The following is a 12,293-nucleotide window of genomic DNA, read 5'->3' on the forward strand; positions in this document are numbered from 1 at the left end:
AGAGGTAAATATGTATGTTATATAGGGCATTTAGAATTTTTTTTTTTAATACTCTGTTTAAGATTAGGAGTATGAATTTTCTTATTTAAATTGTTGCTCAACTCTACCCTGAAAAATCTACTTTTTGTCTTGAATTCCTTCTAAGAATAGGTGGACACTTAATGTTTTTTTTCTAATTAATTTATTTACGAAACAAGGATTTTGAAAAACCCTAATAAAACATCAAACATGAAAACCCTTTCATGCTTGATGTTTTTTTAGGGTTCTGCAAAATCCTTGTTTCGTAAATAAATTGATAAATCAAAAGATAACAAAACGAAATCAGGATAGCACAGGTACAAAATATTTGAAAATTGTTAAATAAAGAAAAAAAAACGTATGTAGGTCTATTGATCAGAATTTCCAGTCCTTGTTCAATTGATGTGCCTTTTTTTTTTTTTGTTAGGGAGGGTGCTTCCCAAGAACCACCTAATGTAAGCAATCTGCCTGTGGGGCTCTTCCATTGGTTGGCAGTTGTTATGGAGCGCTCCTTGTTGAATGTCGGTCCTTCTGGGGAATGGGTGCTCGGGGGTAACCAGTTAAGCGACTGTTAGCAATGACATATTGATCCCTTACACTGTTTGTGTATGGTCACCATAAGACCTTCAGCAAGCTGTTCAAAGCTTATTCAATGCTCCATTTATTACTTACAAAATCCAGTACTATTCAGATTGTAATTTACAAGCTAAAATTAAATAATGCTTGTGTATAAAGCATAACTGAATTAATTACACACATCCTACACAGAAATAAATATATAGTCGGTAAATTTGTGTTTGATAGCTTTACGGAAAGATATGTGAATATTTAAAACGCCGATCTACACCATACTGTTTAGTACAAGCCGTAAAACTTGTTGACAGTTCACGGCAATCCCAACATATGCTCGCCTTTGCGATAGTAATCACAGGTTCTGTTCTAATGTTCTGATTTTTTTTTTTTCTACTTTTTTTAAAGAATAATTTTTATTTTCCCTGCTGTGTGACAAATAACCTAAGTGAGTTTGCAATTATTAAAAGCTGCTGTACAGCTTCATTGGAGCTGAGAAGTTGAATTTTTGTGTTATACAAGAGTTTTGTTTGTAATTTTCTTACAAAGCAACCATGAAGTGACAGGAAATCATGCTGTTAGCTGGATAGTCTTTTTGCTGCACCTGTAAATTTTCCTGAAGCAATATGAATAAATATAATTTCATAAATGTACAGCATTGCATTCAATCTTCCCTCAATTCATTAAAATAAAATAAACCTCTACTTATAAATGACGTTTTCCTTGCTGTGATTTTGTCGGAATCAGTTTCCACAATATTTTTACATATTTTAGTGATATTGACATGCCATTCCTAAGCTACTATTTTAGAAATGTTTGGTGAATACTTTTAAAGTGCATGTAAACTCAAATCTTATTTTACTCCCTTTTGGTTAAGTAAATATATCATTGAAAGCATTTTAGTATATCGGATTAGAAAAAAAAAGTTGAATCCACAAGAAATCCTGTTAGCCAATTACTTCCTCTGATCGCTGCCTGTGCTGGAATTTAAACCTTGATTTCAGCATGGTTAATGTATGTCAAGACATTTTATTTTATGCCGGATCTGCCTTACTATGGTCAATGCCCCATACAGACCTGCGTTGTTTGTTAGAAAGGATCATAGTGAATACAAATAGCAAAATCAGTCGTATTGTTTAAGGCTCTATACTACCTGCCACTATGGTGGTCTTTTTTTTTTAGATACATCTTGGTTGGTCAGCACCTTCCCATAGCTATGATCTCTACTAGTATCCATTATTAATGTTTACAATTACATCCATTTAGTATTTACCAGTTTCAGACTGCTGCTTTGCCTTCCATTATCATTCAGCTGGGTCCTGCTTCCAGAACACAACCTGGTGGTAGACTAGTGCTTTTAAAGCAGACCTTAAAAATATCCAGTTTGCCTGGTTGGTATTTTGATCATCTGGCCAGGTGTTCAGCCGATTGTCACACACATATATATGCATGCTTTTTTCAGGTTAGATTAATAAAAACAAAAGATTAGCTTTACATCCAGACAATTAGCATTCATTACAATGAGTTCAGCAATAGCAGCTTTCATAATGTCATAATGGCATCCTGAGTTTCAAGACGTATGAACCAAGCTGTAGGTATGGCACCTGGCAGCATGATAAGATTAGGTGCAACATCTTTGGTATGCTGGGCTGGTGCTTGGATGAAAAAGATCTGTATTTTTCCTGTGGACTTTTGGGCTGCAGGGACTAGATGGTTTTATATAACTTGTGTACAAGTCTTCAGTTATGATTACTGGAGGGTTTGGTATATTTCTTCTTGGCTCAGATTGTGCCCTCTTTCAGGGAACTCAGAAAAGGAATTAAGGGTCCAATTATAACAAGGGAGTGGGCAGCATGATCCATTCCAAAACAATAGAGGAGAAGCTTGCTGAAGAAGGTTGTAGTAGTGCAGTGTGGTAGTAGTAGTAGTGTGGCTGCTACCATGCAGTCAGCTTTGGGTATCTTTCTCATAAAAGGTTTTTTAAATACACTGTAATACTCTAGCACTAAATGTTGGGTAATCTCACATTCTCTGATTTTTAAATATGCTTCCAAGTGGTTTTTTATATGGCAAGATTGCACGTTATAAAATATAGGCCTGTATTTACATATACATTTTTCCTGTCCTAATACTAACATACATATTAATAGATAATAGTGTAGTATGCATATGATAAAAAAATAAATAGCATTAGATATAAATCAGATATTGTAATTGTTATAGATGGGAGAGCCTCAAAAACCTAAAATGTGTAAATGTTATTGTGTGAGGTTGGATTAGAATGGGTTCTATCATCTTATGTGTGATTTTTATTTACTGACAAATATTTTACTTCTTCCCACTTTATTGTCCAGTAACAGAAATTTCCCTATAGCTTAAAAAATTAATTTCAGTTTGGGATAATAAACTGAGTTAATATTCAGCTACACTCTGCTTCTATTGTGAATCTTAGGGTTTAACTTTCAATTGTTAAACATTTGATATCATAATGTCCAGACAGGTATGCATCAATTTCTGTAGCAGACGTTTTCACACATTTGTTTTGAAAGAACTGAGCCTCAAGTAAAAAAAAACTATATGCATTATTTATTTATTTCACTGCATGTTACATTTCCGCATACAAGGGATCTTTCATTTTTACAGAATATTTCTAGGGCTGGGGGCATAATCTGGAACCCAGCTCAGTGCATACATTTCAATACTGATCTTTCCTAGACTGAAAAACCATTGTATTTTAAATTCAGTATTATTTGAATTCAAGTTATTTTATTCGATTATAGACAACTAAACCTGAGCACTAAAATGTCAAGCATAAAAATAGTGTTTGATTCGGTATACATGTACAGAAAAAATACATTTGTAGATATAGAGTATATTTGGCACAGTGTAAGCTCTTGGAGAATAGTCACTAAAGGACTCTTGCCAATCAGTTGGTATGGATGTAGAGATTGTCACTGACTATATCTGTGCAAAGCCCTCCTCCTAAATTGGATCTACATGAGAGAAAACTGATTTCTCTAAAAAAACACAGTATCCACACAACTGATTCCCATTCAGCAAGTTCTGTACAAAGTAAATGTAATGTATTCTTATAAATATTTTTGTCCTTCCAAGGGGAAGCATAAAAGAACATTTGCCAGTGGACATATTGAATGGTATTAAAAGAGGTTAAGATGAAGCATGTCTTACTAATGCACACTAAAATATGATTATAGTGAATACGTGGAAATCCAGTTAGCATTGGGGAACCCAAAATTGCATCATCAAGGGATCTGTGGGAATAAAGTAAAGTGTCATTATTTTATTTTTAGTTTAGTTCCGCTTTAAGGTGCCACACATTTTCTTTTATTCCAGTTTTTTAGGTGTTTCTCCTAAGTTAGTATGAACACTTTTATTATTCTGTCTTAACTGTAGTTTCCAAGTAAAACATAAACAAAGCTCTTTAGAGGAAAAAGATTTGGATCTTCCCATCACCGAGACAGAAAGTAACAAGTAAAAAAAATTGAAGGTTAAATGCTAACTTTAGAAAAAACAGTTATACCTGCCTCTGTTCTCCCTTTTACTGACTTTTTTTTCAGCTGCACGGCTAAAAGGTCTTTTTTTTAATACAGAGTCCACTTTTTATGAAAAAATTATTTAAATTTATTTTAAAGGATTGCTTTGAAAATGGTCTCACCACTTTCTTTTAGCTTTCTGCAATAACCTAACAGTAGAAGCTATTTGGTGTCAATTAAACTGTGTAATGCTGCAATTTTATCATGCCTAAAGGCACTGGTAGTGTTTTGAGGCAGTGTGTAGGAGAAAGGGAGCACAGAAAACACTTTGACAAAGTGACTGCAAAATCAGTTTCCTACAGGCACCCATCAGATGGATAATGTCCTGTGTAAAGGAAATTGAAAAAAACATCACCAACCTACCTCACGGCTTGGTAACACATTGACCCTGATTTATTAAAGTTCTCCAAGGCTGGAGAGGTTACCCCTTTATCAGTGAAGATGGGTGATCCAGCAAACCTGGAATGGATCTGGTCTAGAATTAAAAACATTTGCTAACAAATAGCAAATGAATTTTAGAAAATCTATTCCAGGTAAAAGTGTTTCATCCTCTGATGAAAGTCTATACTCTCCAGCCTTGGAGAGCTTTAATAAATCAGGGCCAATTTGGCAGAGGTGTGTGAAATACTAGATCAGCCAATCAAAATTACAAATTATCTGGAAGGTAAAACAGTTCACATATTTTAAAATGTTGTTAGGTGTTTGGCTGAAGTTCTACTTTAATGTTGAGCAGCAACTGAGCCTGCACAAATACACAAATACCTATTAACCTTAACTGTTGTGTTTCACACTTTTCCTTAAATCACTTTATTTGCACAGAGATTTGATTTTTCCACTTCAAAGCTCAAAACTGAGCAAGGATGAACATTTATGGTGGGTTTTTTCTTGAGCCATTATTTTCTTTTCAGATTATTTTCCCTGGAAAATGTACAAGATCAAAAGGATCAGAGACATTGCAGGAGGGCTGAAGGGAAAAATTACATGAGCTAAAATCTAAATATTGGGTTTACATCCAGCAGTTCCATTTGCTTTCCTGTCTACTGGAGCTTATCTTATCTTTTCTTGACATTGTCTCTTCTGTCACCTATTTATTAAGCCATGACTGATTCTTAACATTTATTCAGTAAGACTTTATCATGAAGATTATGTCACTGCAACACTGATCTAGATTTTACTTTGTGTGACATTTTGCATTATACCATTTGCTAAGACTTACTTGAATGAGATAAAGCATTGAAGACTGATCTTTGTTTTTTGTTTTTTTTAATTTCCTTTGAATATTGTAAGGTCCAACTTTTAGAGATGCTTCCTTTATGACGAGATTTTTGGTAGTAGTGGAAGCAAATTAGTCATCATTTTAAGTGTAATATAAACATTGGGATACAATTAGCCACATGTGCTGTAGCCATAATGTTGCTGTGAAACTGTCATCTCTGAATTACGTCTTTTTTTATGTACATTATGTTGATCTGTGTTCCCATAATCCCTTTAATAGATAGTACAAACCATAGTTTAACATTTCTTGGCTAAAGAGAAACTAATTCCTTCAACAATCCCACAAAACCTATAAACTGCATTATGGAAACAAAAAAACTGTATCAGAACCTTAACACTGAAAAATCTTCACATTAAAGTTGTAAGTAACCCAAGAGAGTTACTGCATTACTAGTAAAGATATTTGCATACATAAAATGTGTACCTATGTGACAGAGAGATTTGAATCTCCAGATCCTTTGATAAACTCTGGAATAAAATGTCAGGAGATAAGAAGGGAAAATAATGCTTTATCTGACAGCAACTGGTACTGGAAAATACCTGGAGGATCAGAATATAGCCAATTTGTTGAACACCATGGATGATCTTGATAAGCTAGTAAGGCTGTGCCTCTGTGTAAACATTCTCTAGAACTATAAACTGTGTTACAATACCAAAATACTACCAAGAAGAAGAAGATGAACTCCAGCTATACCCTCTGTCTTGCAATAGCATAATTTAGTTTTATAAATTCTACTCTACTATATGAAATATATTGATGTTTTTAAAGGTACCAAGGAGTTCAATATTCAACCAGTTTCTTCTTTACTTTGTATGCCATATAATCAAAAATTCCAGCATACCTGGCAAAATTAGGAAAGAGCCTGGCATAGACTTCAGTTTGTAATTACTATTTTACCTTAGATGAAATCTGTGAAGAAAAACATTTGTAGAGATATAACATATTTATAATCAATCTGGTATCCATAAAGTTAGAAAAAGAGGAATTGATATCAAAGTACCTGCAATTTATCTAAGGACCACTTTTACAACTCTGTGTAAAAGAACGACAGCACAGCGGTTTAATTTATACCTCGATTTTCTGGACTAGATTAAAGGTAATTTTCTTTCCTTTGTATGTTGATGAGTAAAGGCGCTCCTAAATACTCATTGAAGCCAGTAAATTTTCATGTGAATGCTATCCTATACACATAGGTTTCCACAAATGGTTGTCCATCCGATTGCAGTTTCCCCCCCCCCCTGTGCTACTTTCGTCCAGATTTAAGTAGCGAGGGAGTAGTTTTTGTACTTACCTCCTCACCGCACATAATTGTTTCCTGATGAAGCAGACTTATATCTGCGAAATGCTCGTGTTGAAACGTAAATGATTGATATCCAACGTTAACTAAAGGCCCCTACGCTAAATGTATGAGTGTAAAATATACTTTTTAATGGTTTTGCAAATGGATTTGGCCATATGTGTATGTGTACAAATAAATGTGGATATTTGGAGGTATGGTTATGTACTTGTTATGAATGTGCTCTTTTAAAATTAATTTAAATAATATGTTTTTATGACAAATTTGAATAAATTTGCATTGTGTTAAATCTTATTGTCTTAAAGTCCCAACATATACACATTTGTTTGCTTCTGTTTGATGTAATGCTTTATACCTCATCAATGTAAGGCCCGGATCAATACCGTTATTCCCCAGAAACCAATCCCCCAATCTATGCCGCAGCCCCCGCTCAGCCTCGGGAGACTGGTTGTGTCTCCCAGCACTCGGTTGCCCCAGGACTTGGTGCACAAAGGATGGTGTCTGGAGATAGGCCAGCAGCCGACCCAGCGCCCACCTATGCTGAATACAGAGCCACAAATCGGGACTAAGAAATGTCAGGAAATACAAAAAAACTATCCGAGGTCAAACACACAGGAAACAGTCCATCCAGCGAAGTACAACAGGCAAAGGCAAAAACAGAGTCGAGGTCACAAGCAGAGGACGGTCCAGGCAGAGTTCAAATGGATAGTCAGAAACAGGCGCAGGTCAGTAACAGAGAAAACTCACAAAACAATCCCAACACAGGTAAGCCCAGCTGACACTATAACAGGCACCCTTGACTGGGAGCAGAGAGGCTATAAAGCCCCAGCAGCCAATGACAGCCTGGGATTAACAGGAACTACTCTGCTAATCAGCTGCACCCAATTCAATTCCCTTCAGCTGTGCAGCCCTAGTGCAGAGGATGCTGGGGGAAAACCCCCACTACAGGGATGTTGCAACCTACAGGGTACTGATCCTGCAACCCCAGTGCTACCGCGAGCACAGCCACCGGAGGAAATAGGCTGCCCTCTTGTGGTGAGGTATCGCCTGGGATCTTACACCCAGAGAGCTCCTCCTAACAATCAATAATCATAAACTATATATCTCTTTTGTTTGCATTTTATGCTGGAAAACTGTGAATTGAGTTGTAAAATACAGCTTCAAAGCTAGCTATGTATGTATGTGTTATGTATAGCTTAAAAATCATTCATTTTGATGGAGGGTTTGACATCTAAACTCACATGTTTCCAGCATAAAATGTGTGGGAAACAAAACAAATAATCAAATATTCCAAAGTTCTGCAGCTCACAGAATAAATACCAAGAAAAAATACAAAGGGCTATATATTTTGTATGTTTTGCTCCAGAAATCCTTAGACCAGACAAATCGTGGAACTATAAAGATTGCTTATTGCAGTAAGACATTGATGCAAATAGATTCTGGCACTAATGAAGCAAACCTGTCATAGAAGCAATATATAGGGTGTCATTGCTTGTCTCCTCAGAAAATGTTAGAAGCCTGGTTGTTCTTATTTGCTGACTTTTTCCTCCCTAAATATTTATTTAAATCATACAAGTACTTGTAAATAGTTATGATATACAGTTATATATGACAAGTTTTTTCTGTTTTTCCCTTTCAATCCACCCATAATATTATCTTTTTATAATGTTGTAAAAAATTTCAAATATAATAAGTCCATTTTATTGTTAGTTTTTAAGTGTGATTGGATCTGCTAAAATAATAATATTTTCTTCTGACCATTCAAGCAACTCTTTTCCCACAGCCTTTTTCTTTTTTTTACGTTAAAAAGCATGCAATTTTGGTTTGACCCTGATAACAAGCATCAAACAAGCATAAATATTCTGGTTTCTGTGATTTATTTTTGTTCTCTGCAAAACAGCCAAACTTATCAATCAAGTCAATCATCTGATTTCTCTGCTCAGAATTAATAAAAAAAAGACACTTTCATCAGTGAACCTGGGTGATCCTAGAATAGATCTGATCTAGGATTCAAAACAAAAACAAAACAAATAGCAAATGACTTTGAAGAAATCCACTCTACGTTTGCTGGATCACGCAGCTTCACTGATGTAAGTATATCCAGCCCTGGAGAGGTTACCAAGTTACCTAATGTCTTTTTTTTTTTTGTGGTTTGGATGATTTTTTTTTTTTTTTTTTTTGTATGTTTCAGCCTTGGAAAGCTTTTATAAATTGGGCTCTTTTTGTCTTACCCATCACCCATATTCCTTAAGATCACCAGTATTTAGCCCCAGAAAATGAGTCTCCTACAAACCAAAAAATGTCCACTTTTACGTTATATGTTGTCTTTGTATGGGTGAAAACGTTATATGTTGTCTTTGTATGGGTGAATAGAAACCACTTACATTCCAAGATTCAGAGGTAGTCTAGATGTCTGGTAGACATCTAGAGGATGTCCATTTCCTGGTTCCCCCATACAACATTACTTATTACAATCCAATTTCTGAAGCAATATTACATCCTCCTAAAAAAGTTGGTCCTTTACTAAAGCATACATTATATCCTCCTGTTCCATTTTGTTTAAGAATGGTGAGAATGTTTTATTTCTGACAACTTCGGCTGCATTGTCTTTAAACAGTGACAGTTTTCACCCTTCAAAAATTCAAATCCTCCTGTAAGCTGCCAAAATGTATTTATTTTTTGTAATTCCAGATTCTGAAAAACTGTTATGCTGGGAAATCCTGACACTAAAACCTTCAAAGGGCACAACAGTATACCTATAAAGCTGGGAATCTGACATTCCCTCAAACATCCCCTGGTGGGAACCAATTACTGCCTCCAAATCATATAGACCTGGAAGATTCACACCAGGGAATGTTTGAGAGAATGTCAAATTCCATGTATTATAAATGCAACCCTAAGTGTTCACATTGATGAATGAAAGAATAGTAACCTTGATGACTTGGGAGCTTCCTCCCTCCAAAAAGGAACCTTTCTCTGTTCTGCCCTTCTTCCCATTGCCTCAAAAAAAGGCACTGCATAGTCAGAACTAGTAGGCAGATGTGCAAACCAATGGCCAATAGGGTCAAGCAACCAGCCATAAGCACTTCAGGAGTGGTTTTTCATTGCATGATTAGAGAAAAATGCAATGTTTTCACATCCAGATTGCACGCTTTGTTGTACCGGTAAGTACTGCACATAATTTTAACAGCAACTTGAATAGGAGAAAGCACAGTGTGTTACTGCAGAGCAATTTTATAAAGTTTTGTAATTACTTTGTAATTTCTAATTGGGAGGGGCTCCGGGAGTAGTTTTGCATACTCAAGTTGTATGTAATTCTGTACCTAAACTTTTGATAAATACTTGTTTTTCAGTGCGTCTTCACTTTTGTGACTGCACATATCATATTGTCATATTGAAAGAATCAGTGATTTTTCTGATTAAGTCACCTCTCACCTATTTTGAAATAAAGCCTCCTTTTCCATGTATGTTCCTATATAGTTCTATGCTGTATACCTAGTAAAAAATGTTTCATAGCTGGTAATATTTATAAATAAGTATGCCATCATACCTAGTTCTACAAAAACATATTTAGGGAGGCAATCAATGTGCCTTCTGCAGTACAGAACACATGAGATGTTTTATAATCTGCACTAAACCAAAATACTGAGATATTATATAACTGCACCTTTTCTTTCCACATAGCCCTAAATAAATGAAGAAAACTAGCAGTATGAAGAACAAAAGGATTCTTATAGTCGGCATTTTAAAAGTGTTACCACAACCAAAATGAATATTTCAGCGAATAGATAACAGCAAGTTGAATGACAAACTTTATTCATTTATCTGTGGTGGAGAGATTTTAGCACCTTGATTTTCACATTTAACAATCTGCCATAACTTGTCATAGCTCTAAGGCTACATACACACGTGCAATAATTATCGTTGGAAACAAATGACTACCGACCGATCGTCTGATAATTGTTAACAAAAAAAAAGTGAACAACGACTGGCCAATGACGCCGATGAACGAGGAATGTCGCTGGAAACAAACGACCGTCCCGGCGGATTGGGCGACTGTTATTCGCCATCCATTGTGTGTACAAATGTTCAGTGATCGTGGTTTGTTCTTTCTCTATCTAGTGGATACACTTTCTCTAGTACAAGTCACTTCCTGCATCGTTCAAACGATTGTATCTAGTGTGTGTACATTATTGGTGGATTATATTTGAACGATCGTATCATTTCAGCATGTGCAGAATTATGCAAAATATGATTGTTTAAAATAATTGTGAATAATTCGTCGTCAATTGTTTGTTTTCTTACTTCACTTATTGTGTACGTAGCCTTACAAAGGGTCTTCTCTCTCTTCTTTGTGTGCTACTTAATAGGCATTCATTTTGCCTCTTGACTTGCCGTTTGAATGGTGGATGTTTGAGAGTGGCCCTGTGAAAAAGTGACTACATAGGTTGGAGTCTTTAGGACTGCCAAAGGCAAATCAGGCTGCTGAGTACTTGGAGACTTTATTGAATTATAATTATTCCCCCTGTGACTGTCTGCCAGTAATCAGATCATCATTGTATAAAGGGCATGTCCGTTTACTGTTCTGTGATTTGGCTTTTGAGATCTGTGTAGCTTCACAGCAGAAATGGATAGTGTGTTGCAGAATGACCACATATAATAATACAAAATACAGGTCACCTCTAAGTGCAATACTGAGCATTATTTTAAAAATTAAATTACAGGCATCATATGATTTTAGCTATTTGAGCCCTAAACGTTTTTAAAAATGTCAATAGGAATAATGCTTTTTTCCTATCTAATATTACAGTTATGGGAAATTTACATCATATATAAAATTAGTGGGGGCACTTTATCTCATCACCGATCCTCAATGATTAGTCCATTTTTTTTACTTTTTTGTCTCACTCTACAATTACTGTTTTATCAAGAAATTACAGTGTTCAACCCTGTATAGATGTCAGATTTCTGTTGCTGGAAATAAAATTTTCTGATTGTTTTTTATGAATGGAGAACAAATGTAACTGTACATACAGTGCTGTTCAGCTCTATGGAGGGGGAGGGGGAGGGGGGGGGCAGTAAAATTAGAAAAATGGTACACTTCTGTGCTCTTCTCCATGGGAAAGAATGGGGTTTGTCCCTGCTCCGTCCTCCAGGGTGAATTGATGAATGACATCATGACTGTTGGGTACAATCATCTAGCATATCAAGCATGTGTACCAAGCCATGGGTCACATTCTTTATTGACTTTATCAGTCATTTCAATAACAATGTAAGGCATATAAATCAAGAGATAAAGAGGGATATTAACAAATACCAGGGGCATGGGGGATAAGTCAGCCAGGGGTGCTACCCCTGTGAGTCCATTGGCAAGGTTCCGTATGGAGGAGTATAAATCAAGATCATGGAGTAGTCCTGAGCAAGAGGGCATTATACACTAAGTTACAGTGATATTGCCGTGAGACTAAGTCTAGGGTAAGGCAAGTCAGGGGCAGACCTTGTATATTTAAGGCAACAATGACATGCTAAAAAGGGGGACATGTCATGTGTCAAATTCTAATCAAGTCCAATGCACATC

Source organism: Pyxicephalus adspersus, chromosome 1 (genome assembly GCF_032062135.1).
Source record: "Pyxicephalus adspersus chromosome 1, UCB_Pads_2.0, whole genome shotgun sequence".
NCBI classification, from domain to species: domain Eukaryota; kingdom Metazoa; phylum Chordata; class Amphibia; order Anura; family Pyxicephalidae; genus Pyxicephalus; species Pyxicephalus adspersus.